We start from the raw sequence: 11,212 nt of genomic DNA on the forward strand, positions 1-11,212 counted from the left end.
TCTCTCTCTCTCTCTCTCTTTCTCTCGATGATTCCATTCAAAAGCTTTCACGACGGATGTACCTTTCTGCAACCCTCGTCGAATCGCATCCCATTCGCGTGCTGCGACTTTCCTCGTCGCGGTGCATCTTTTTATTCTGCAAGGAAGAACCGCAAGAGATAACGCGAGACGGCTGACAACCGGCGGTGACTCACTTCTTTAAACTCGTTAAACTCATTACAGAGCAAACGAGCGCCTCGAGTTCTCCCCTTTCCTTCGCACCCTCGATCGTGCACGACCTCATTGACGGTGACGAGACTGGTCGGTCGGTCGATCATCGTAACGCGCGTATTGGACGTACGCACGCGGCAAGGTGCAAATAATAATAATAATAATAATAATGCCAATAACCAAGGGCCCAAGAGCATGCCGCAAGGCCGAGAAGTCGAGACGGCGGCGCGGCACGCCGCGGCTGGGATTGGGTCGAAGAGTTCGAGCCACGGCGCTCGGGGACTCATAATCGGTTCGACTCGCTCTTGCGCGACGAGGACAGCAGACGAAATCGCCGCGAGCGAATTAACGAAGAGGGGGGAGAGAGAAAGAGAGAGAGAGAGAGAGAGTGAGGGAGGGAAGGAGGGAGACGAAAAGGGAGTAGGGCGCGCACGATCGCGCCTGCCGAGGCAGATTGTGAGAATGAGATGAAGAGAAAGAGAGAAAGAGATAGGAACAGAAGGAGCAAGCGAGAGAAGCCGCGTGAGAGAGTCAATAGAAGGGAGAAAGAAAGAGAAAATCGATGAGAAAGACAGAAGATTTGACCGCGTGCGCACGCGAGAGAGACGAAAAGAGGGGGGAGAGAGAGAAAGGGAGAACGAGAGCAAGAGAGCGCGCGCGAGAGACACGCCCTGCTGCAGGTCGATAACGGAACCGACGCATCCTCTCGCAGCTCTCCGGTAGCCCTCTTCTTGCTCTACACCACCCTTTCTCGCTTCCCCCTTCCCGCGCGGCCTACCCGTTTGCCCGCTCCCCTGTTCAGTCCCATCTTTTCAACCTTCTCCTTCTATCGCGCGCGCATAGTCACGTACCACACCCGCCATTCTAGCCATAGCCGACCGAGAGCGGACTCCCGCATACCTACTCCATCGCAGGGTGTATACCCACGAGCTACGATGGCATCCCCCTTCTCTTCGCCGGTACTTCGCCACCACCGCTCGACTTCATCCTTCTTCTTCTCCCGGCCACTCTCCTCTGCTTTTCCTTCTGCCGCGTCTCGCTCTCCATCCTCTACCCTGCTACATCTCACTTTCCTTCTCTCTTCCTCTCACGTGCCCAGGCTCCTTCCACTCCGCTTTGCGCGCGCGAGCCTTCCACGCGAGGATACCGATGTGCCGCCGTGGATCGCATTATCACGCGCATCTAACCTCCGAGAAAAGCTACGCCTGTCGGCGTGGCGCGCTAGCCACGAACGCACGAAGCGGAGCGGAGCGTTCCCTACGAGCGAGGTGAACTCTCGGAATGAACGTTCGTACGAACGTATGTAAGCAGTGGTGTAACTACGCGAGCGCACACTCACCTAGCTCTCGATTATTAAGCGCGCGTCCCTTAGTCCGAACATCCCTTCTCGAAGCAAGCGCATCGCTGTTATATTGCTGACGTTATATATTAAACTGATATATTAATTCTTTGGCATAAACGTTAGGGCGAGCCTTACCAAACGAGCATTTTTATTGTCATGGAATCTTTTTTTGTATGTTCACGGTATCAAAATCCGAATATGTAATTATGATAATCTCAACAAAGAAAATTAGCGTATTAATGAAGACTGAGGTTGTAATAAATTAACGAATGCACAGGTTTTTTTTCTGTCGCAAGTGCAAGCGAAATAAATATCTTGTTCAGGGAAAAAATTCGACTTGATAGATTATCAAGTATTGTGTAAATTCAACAAATGTTTTTGATAAATCTTTTTTTAGTAACGCCATTATACAGTATACATTTCTGTATACTGTATATGTTATGTATGTATGTGTTTTCGGATGATATCCGTGCGCGGATAATGTGTGAACACACACACATACATACATGCACGCACATCCCACGAGAAGATACGGTATCGTCGGATCGAACGATGACGACGAGGAAGACGAAGACGGTAGTCGGGAAATCGGAGCGGAACCCAGAGAGCCTGTCTCTTCTTCTTTTTTTTTCTTTTTTGTCACGACATCAACTCGACCGAGAGGCGAAAGTATCCCTTCCGAAGGATATCCCCCGTCGATGCCCGAACCGCCTTGTTTCGTCGTCCCTTCGGGCACCCCTTCGCTTGTCCCTTGTCCCCCGTGTCGTAGGCTCCTCTCTCTCTCTCTCTCTCTCTCTCTCTCTCTCTCTCTCTCTCTCTCTCTCTCTTTCTCTCCATTACCCCCGCTCCCTTAAGTCAAACGCCCAACTCAGAAGTGACTCAGAAAATTTTCATCGATAGCGGAATGACGCTTAGGTCACTTCCACGACAGCGGTTTTTATTGTGACTCGCAATATCGATCATCAAAGCCGTCAGATGAAACGACGTAGTGACGTGTAAATTTGCGAATATCGCAGCAACCAACAGTACGATGTCTAGCCTCTATATCTAGCCTATGTATCTCTCCTTAAGCAGTTGTCGCGAGCAGCAATACAATAAATTTTTTTATATTATTTAATGATATCTGCAAACTTACAAAGTATCATTTAAACGTTATGAGTCGTTTCAGATCGAAATATTTTTTATTCCTTTAAAATTGAAAAAAAAATTATTTTCGTTGGATATTAACAAAGTCGTTCGCGATTAAATATAACTGTAAATTAAATTAATTAATTGAATTTAATTTAAAGTTAATAAAATTAATATTAATACATCTAAACGCATTCATTTGTGATTTCTGACACCTGGTACTGTGCCACTGACAGCACGATATATTCAGCTCCACGAGAAGAATTTTAATAAATAAAATTGTCGCATGTTCATTTCCAATTCGTGTTTCCAATTTCCATATCTGAATCGTCGCGGAAATGATCTCGAAGACGGAGAAATTCCGAAGTGCGTTTGCATACGTCAGTATAAAACGCCATCGCACGTTTTGCGGAAATGGCAAAAAGAAAGTGCGCGCGTAAGCAATCTTATTTAGACGCGGGAACGTATGAGAATGATGAGACACTCGAGTGTCGCGTTACGTTCCCTTATTACCTTCTCGAAGTGCGCAGAATACGATAATGCTGATAAGGCAGCGCTTTAGAGCGTCCTTCCGAAGAGTTTCAGATTTGTCCCTTTGATCGCGCGGTACGAAAGTGCGGGCGGTTAAAACGATAAAAAATTGATGGTGTTATGAAAAATTGCTCAAGTGAAAATAAGATGTCGCAGGGGTGACGCAGTGACAAATCTGCCTCGCGCTCTCGCGAGAGGGAGAAAACGAGAAAATTCCACGTGGAACAAACACTCCGTGGAATTATAATTTCGCGGATTCCACACGAAAACTAAGTTTAGATGAAAGTCGACGCGCCGCGGACGAAATCGCGTATCACTTCGCAAGCTTCCGCGACGTTAACGCCGAACTTTATCCGCCGGAAGGGACGAAAGGGAGACGAGGTGAGTGAGAAACCCATGGAGAGTTAGGTTTTACAAGATCCCATTTACATAATTCCCCGAAATGTGTTAGGTCTCCCGTTTCCCCACCTATTTTCAAATACGACCTCTAACAAGTAACAATATCTCGTTATCCGACACGATGTCTTTCCCTCGTAACTCTCCCCCCCCCCTCCCTCTACCATCGATGGGAATATTTATTGTCCCGAGTCGGACAGAACCCACCGCTACAAAGGGACGATAGATTCGCTGTTTGATCTCTTCGCCGAACGGCTCCTGGAGCTTGTAGTATATACTGGGTGTTTCATAAGATTCGCATCTTAAATTGTACAATCGTGTTCTTGAATAAATTTATGCAAGAATTGAATACTATACTTTCTGCTCAAAATTTTAGCTTTTAGAGTATGATAATAAAACATGATGACATACACACAGAATATAATAACAGAGAATATAATATACAAATAATAGATATAATATGATTGAGATGTCAATTAGAATCCGTTACTTTTCGTCTATTATTTAGCAAAACTTACATATTTACATGTTAAAAAATCACTTTTTATAAGTTCCATTTATCGTTAGGATCAATGTAGATTTAAAAGTAAACTAAACTCTGTGCTTGTAATATATTATCGGAAATATGTTTTAAATTTAATAGTAGAGCGACTTCAAATAAAACTCATCTACATTAGAAATTTATCTGTTACAAGTATCACGGAAAAGAAAATCACAGAAAGTTTTTTGTAAAATAACGAAACATTGCGCAAAACATCTATAAAATATATCGTCAAGCTCATGTTCTATGCTATGTTTAAAAAAATAAAGATGGAAGTGCAAATATATATACAGATTGCTCCTTGCCTTTGTATGTCCATAAAAAATAAAATTATTTGAAGTTTGTCAAGAAATACGCTCCTAGAACTTGGTGAAAATCTTATGGGACACCCTGTATGGGTGGTCGATGCACGTTGGGTCGACAAGCCGGCTTACCTGACCGCGTTACGAGCGCGCGCCTACTCCGCGATTGTAGTTGAGCGCGAAAGAAACCGGCTAGCAAAAGAAAAAAAGTCATCGTCGGCGTGTGACAGTCGGTATCTGAATCCGGCGGCGAGCCGTCTATCCCCGCATTGTTGAACCGTGTCACCATGGGGCGAGGGAGCTGCACAGTGGGACGTTCGGCTAGCTTAAAGGGATGAAAATAACGAAAAGACGAGAACTCGTTAATTTCTTTCTTGTGCGGCTCCGCTAAGCGAGAAAAGGAAAGGGAAGAACAAATAATAGAAACGATCAAATTCTTTCTCATTGCACATGTGAACATAGACATATCGGTTAACTTTGTTCATTTCGAGGCTACTATGTACTATTGTGAATTTTTGATAAAAAAAAACTGCAAAATTTTTAAACGATGTATAGCTTAGAACGTATATATATGTATTCGCTTATGAACAGAGACAGGGTACTTCTTCCTTCTTGTATATCGGGCGCTGCAAGAACCAGGCGAAAGGTGAGACGCTCGTAGGGCACACAGGGGTCTGTCGGACAGACAGGCTCGCGAAGGCTGGCAAGGCTTGTGACGGAAGGGGCGCGGGGCAACAACTCGATGAGGGGGTAAATATGCGACAAGTTAGCGTCCGCATATAAATCTAGCAACGCTCACGGTGACAGGTCACGCAGCGCGGAACCTTCCAGTTTAGATCGCCGCCTCGTTCGCCCACCTATATACGGACATGGGCGTCGCGACGAGGTTTCTTCGATAGGGGCCGATAGGGAAGAAGGAATGAAAAAGGGTGCATATGCATTGAGGAAGTTTTGTCAAAGGATTTAAGGAAGTTTTCTTACTTACAATTAGTGTTCAGTGTAAAATGTACATCTGTGACATCCAATCAACAAATAAATAAAATATATATGCATATATGTTTTACATAAATAAATTATATTCTATATAATACAATATTGATAAGTAGGTACCCGAAAAGCGCGTAATCTTCTGCTACTGGAATTTGAATAAATCCCTCATTTTTAGCTCATTGTAAATTCGATATCGATGAAATGTTGGTGAAATAAAATCTATAATATCATGTTGGAAAAAATTACATAATATGTACGATATATTTATAAGTACCTAAGAAATGTAGAAATGCGAAAGTTGGAGGTGCAAAATCGTTCTTTGAATTTTCTTTTAATTTTGAGATGCAAAAAATGCGCGACTCAAAACGCGTTTTGACATTCGAAACGAAGAAGAGACTTTTTGCTCTGACATGTCAAACCGGTCAGCAGATGGAAGCTTGATGAAGCAGAATGAATTAATGAAAAGCGCATGGATCAAAAATTTGCTTCACAAAATGCACTGATCTCGAGACAAATTATTACGTTAAATTACACATCTCTTTCGTCTAATCTCTTATTTGTTTTTCCTATCCTGAGAAAAACGCGACCAACTCGCGACGCCCATGCTTGCGACGGCCCCCCGCGTCTGTATATGTTCGTGTGAGTGGTTCTTATCCGGACGGTTCGCGCGACTGATTAATTGTAAAGGGCCATCGACGATGGCCGCATACGAGCGAGCGGTTAGGAGAACGAAGACGTACGAGAGGGGTACACTTTCCGTGCCGCATAGACGATCGAGTGTTTACCAGAGGAGTCGAAGGGTTTGAGATAGCTAGCGTTCTCATGATAAAGGCGAGGAGTGTGCGTAACCGACTTTCTTATTATTGGGAATAAGGACACAGACAATAATCTTTTAATAAAATTATAAAAGCGAAAGCGCCACATCGGGGTCACGCTTTTCGCGGTTTTCTGCAGGGACGGGCACCCTTAAAACCGCTCGCTGACGCCGCCGACGCCGACGCCGACACCGACACCAACGTCGAGGGAAACGTGCAAGATAGGATCGCGTGCAGACACGTGGTGTGCGCGCTCGCTCTACCCGCCTCGGGGTAGTCTCGTAACGGTGTGTCGTAGTAGCTTATGGTATCGTTAAAAGGGCGAACGGGAGAAATGGCGGAAGGGGGAAAGATCAGTCAGATGGACGAAGAGAAGCAAATTTATTTATGGGAAAACGAAAGAGATGGAAGAAGAAGGGGAAGGAAGGAAAAAATGAGGCCGCGACAGTGACGACGGTGGTGGCAGTTTTCGCGAAATTACCGGGCTCACTGGTACACGTTTAAACAGGCGCGAGTGCGGGTGCGCGAAATGGAAGAGGGAAGGTAAAAGGGGGATGCAACTTGACGTGTGCACGGCGTGCGGAGGCGGAAAGAACGGGTGGGGAAAGGCGACTATGTTGCATGCGTGCGGGGCGAGCTAGCGCAATGGCGCAGGTGGCTGAAACATGCGGGACAACGAGGGGAAGGGAGCAGGAAAAGGGAGGTAGGAAGGTATCACGAGAACGGGGCACGCGGGGCAACGAGTCGCGCGCTAAAGTTCTCTCTCTGCAAACATGGCAGTCGTCACGCAAGTCACAAAACCCGCCAACGATATCTCGCTCGACTTCGCCTCGCCACGGGAAAACGATCTTTGTGTGTGTACGCGTGTACATGTGCAGCGTATGCATGTATATCCGTTTGCGAGACCGCGGCGCGTTACACGCAAGCGAGTCCGCGAGCGAGCGGAGGCCCAGCCCGACGTCGTCGATTCTCGTTGCTTATTTGAGCGTGTTAGAGCAGATTTTAACGCAAGCGCGCGCGTGTCTTCGCGTCGGATAGGTAGGTGGGTAGGTAGATAGGTAGGTACGCAAAGTTTTTTATCTTGTCTCTTTTCGTGCCCTTTCTTTTTTTCACCCTTTTGCTTCGGCCGGCTTTGAGTGGGGCACGCTCGTAAAAACGATTTAACTGGCGCGGCGCGGCGCACCTTGAGAGAATTGGAACCATCTTATGAGAGATCTCTCATGGATCGTGCCCAGTGCAGCGATCGAAGTGGCGGCAGAGGTGTAGCCGACGAGGGAATCGAAAATGAATTCGGCTATCTGAAGCCGTTATCGGAAGCGCGGGTCCTAACGTCCAGTTTACACGATTGAGAGTTTTACACGAGACAATTGCTTAGTTGTTTCGATTAGCCATTCGAATAGGATAAACAGGTAATTCTCGTTACCTTCTTCGACGGGACGGTGATAGTAGAAGTAAGCGACCAGGTTGTTGCACGATTCGCGCTTTGCTTACCACTACGTTCGTGTACTCGCGGCGTTAACTGTCTTTCCACCCACGACATCCTGTGTAATACGTATAACTGTCGCGAACGTAAACCATTGTTAACTATGAAGCTCGTAAACGGGACATTATCGTGTGATATTTCATTTCGTTAGCATTAAGAAGTTTTCCTTAGTACCCGCGCAAACGCATTAAGCGTAATCATAAATAAGTGTTTCAGTTATGATTTTTTTTCAATTATTCCATCTGTATATAAAATATATGTAAACTAATGTAATCGGAAAGTAACGCTTGGAATACGAATGGAGATTTCAAGTGAAAAAAAGAAAAAGCACTCAAGAGAGAGAGAGAGAGAGAAAGAGAAGAGAGTTTGTTAGTTAAATAGATTCAGTTCCTTTATCAAAGAACAGGTGGCATCTTCTTGAGACCTGTCGTCGATTACGCCACTGAAATCGGTCACTCGTCAAGGTCGACGAGCACTGTACAGCGAGCTCTCAATAGTGTTTCGCAAGAACGACCCAAATAACGAACTTGACGCGGACGCATGGCACCCACCCTTTCTCGAATGCCCGGTGAAAGGTGCTCTCGCGAATCTCGAGGACGCTCAAGCGTATTATCGCGGCTTCTCCTTCTCCCGCGTTAAATCAAAACCGCACTGCGATCACGTTATCATTCGCAAAGTGAAAATCAAAAATTCAAGAAAGACCTCTCTTGTGACCTTCAAGAAGATCTATTTCAAACGCAATCTTTTTCAAAACGCAAAGAAGAACAAATACTTGTTGCAAGAATAAAATTTTAATGAGATAGAAAATACGTTAGGAACTAGAAAGATGTTCTTATTGTTAGATCTCTACTTTCTTAACAACTTTCTTAACTTTCTTAAGGTGTTTATAAACACGTCTTATTACACAACAAAAGTCGCGTAATTGTAGTAATTCGATGAATATTATATGCGTTTTTAACTTAGCACACAACGGAATATATCACGCGATAGAGAATGAGATAGAGAATGAAAACGTTATCGACTTGACAAATATGATATGTATACGCTTTTCTGTACTTTGATATACAAAATACACCATGCGACTAATTAAAGGGCAGCAGACTGTACCGGAAGCGCTTCTGAGAGATAAATTCCGGACTGGAAATAATTTTAACTTAGTCGTAAAGTGTTGGTGCGAAATGCTTGCAAACTATGCGCGAATTATGTGGATTTCTGTTCCAGGACGCGGATCCGTTAACGGAAAAGGGAGGGGCAGGGAGAACGAGCGGGTGTTTGTCGGATACAATGGGGGCCTATCGCGAGAGATGACGGCGGATGGAAATCGGGACGGTGGCCGTTGAGATATACCGTAAGGAGATCGCAGGATCATAGCGGCGATCCTACACGCCTAGATTCGATCGCGGCGGTCAGCGGCTCTACGCGCTGCAAATAATTACAGCCGTCCTTACATTCCATAGCAAGGCGGGCAAACTGGTTCCGAGCGCGGCCACTTGCGCTAGAATACGGAGAGAAACCCATGGAGAGGAAACCATATTTCTTTAAAGTATTATACGTACGTTTTTTAGCCTCATGCGCTATCCTGCGTGGCGCAACTATACGACAATGATCGCGATTTGTATTTGCACCATACCGGAGCCTTAATAATAATTATGCACGTGGACGTATGCTATTCACGAAGGATGTATACCTTGTCGTTAGTATATATTTTTCAGCAATAAACTTCAACGTTACTCTTCCTTTAAAGAATGACATGAAAAAAATTAATTTGGCATTTTCGGTCATCGACCAAATATTGATTCGCGAGTTGTAAACATTACCGTTCACCAATCACTGCTCAGATAATTTTTTCTTTTGATTATAGGATTCAGGGAAATGGTTTTTTAACTTTTAAACGTTTTAGAGTAATTACATTGAATTAAAAGATTAGTTAGCCCTGTATTTATTATTTATTAATAATCGCCAATGTCTAAAGAAGCTTTCAAAAGTAGATACGAAGTCGAAGTACAATTGAAGTAAACTCAAATTGAAATTGGTTAAAGAATGAGACGCGTCAAACTTAATTCACGATATTAATCATCTTTTCGATATTAAGCTCTCTCGTGGCGAGCTTCGTCAGGAGAACGTCGACCCCACGATAAATCCGTTTCGCGGGGATCCGCAAGGAGAATACTTTGGATTAAAAAAAAAACGTCCCGCTTAAAATTCAGTGAGATTCGAACGAGATTGCGGAATCGCGAATCGCTGCACGGCGCTTAAACGCCACGCGCGCGCGATATTCCCGGTATTTACACTTGGTCGCGGAAAGATTTCGCAAACAACAGAAACATACGTCGTCTCCGCGCGGGTGAGGGCCGCGGTGCGGTGGCGGTCGTAGGCGCATTAATAATGTAAGTGTGCAGATGGTGTGCAGTGAGTGCGCGGCGCCGCTGACTAGGATCAATGTTCCGTTCGCGGTCTATATAGTCAGCACACGGCCGCGCGCCGCGATATATAGGTAACAACAAAGAGAGAGAGAGAGAGAGAGAGAAGAGAGAAAGCCGAGGCTGTGTGTGGGAAACAACACGGTTGCACCCCGCTCGCTCGCTCTCCCGCTCCCTCTACCTCTCCCACACGCTCGGATAATGCATTTGCGCGAATATTTTAACCAATCGTAGCGCGAAATTACCATATGGAAATAAGTTCCCTTTCTCTGTCTCTCTTTCTCTCGATCGATCCGAATTTCGCCGCAACTTGGTTCGCGGGGAAAAAACGACTCCTCCAACTTGCGCCACCAAAGGAAAGAAAAAGATTCCCCTTCCTCGTATTCGAGAAAACACGTGCTCCTCGCGTAAGCTCGCGCTGCTTATGGAATTGTACTTATATAATTTCGGCATGCAGTTCTCGAGAAAAGCCCATCTCGAGAATTCTATAATTCGAAACGGAAGAGTCTAATCTCATGTGTCGAGTTGTAAATACATCATGAACAGAAGGGGGAAAAAGTATTACGTATAGTGTTACGTATAATCTCATATTTACTACGTATGTATATCAGCGAATACGCAATTAGGCCGTTTTGTCACTATTATTTCGTTTTCAAGCGTGTCATCATTTTCTAATTAATAATAAATATTTAATGTTATCCCATCATTAATGAGAAATTCTCGATTAGTGCCGTGGCAAGCAATATTAACGTCTGAAATTGTACATTATAAATTTATCAATCTACCATATGTATCTTGCGCGCATACTCTGCTTATAGGATCCACTTTATGGAATAGATATAAATATTTTTACATCATTGTGTATAATTTTCTACGTTACGACATATTAAATTGTAATTATAGAATTTCTATTTCCAAATGAATTCCACGGTGAATTACGGAATCTTCGAAATAGGCTCGACGATAATCGCTACCAGAATCAAGATATCAAGGCGTATATAGCGAAGATAAGTAGTAACATATTTTATAAATTTATTCACATGATTTAAATAAA

The 11,212-nt window shown here is 44.4% G+C and overlaps 1 long non-coding RNA gene across 1 annotated transcript in view; it reads left to right on the plus strand.

Moving 5' to 3' along the window:
* Positions 1-11,010, plus strand: part of LOC105459117 — a 26,329-nt gene extending 15,319 nt beyond the window's left edge. Inside the window, exon 2 of the long non-coding RNA XR_975632.1 lies at positions 8,960-11,010. This is a non-coding gene — a long non-coding RNA (uncharacterized LOC105459117). The remainder of the gene's footprint in view (positions 1-8,959) is intronic.
* The last annotated feature ends 202 nt before the right edge of the window (positions 11,011-11,212 follow it).

The sequence above is a fragment of the Wasmannia auropunctata genome, unplaced genomic scaffold, assembly GCF_000956235.1.
Source record: "Wasmannia auropunctata unplaced genomic scaffold, wasmannia.A_1.0 LD334208.1, whole genome shotgun sequence".
Taxonomy (NCBI): Eukaryota; Metazoa; Arthropoda; class Insecta; order Hymenoptera; family Formicidae; genus Wasmannia; species Wasmannia auropunctata.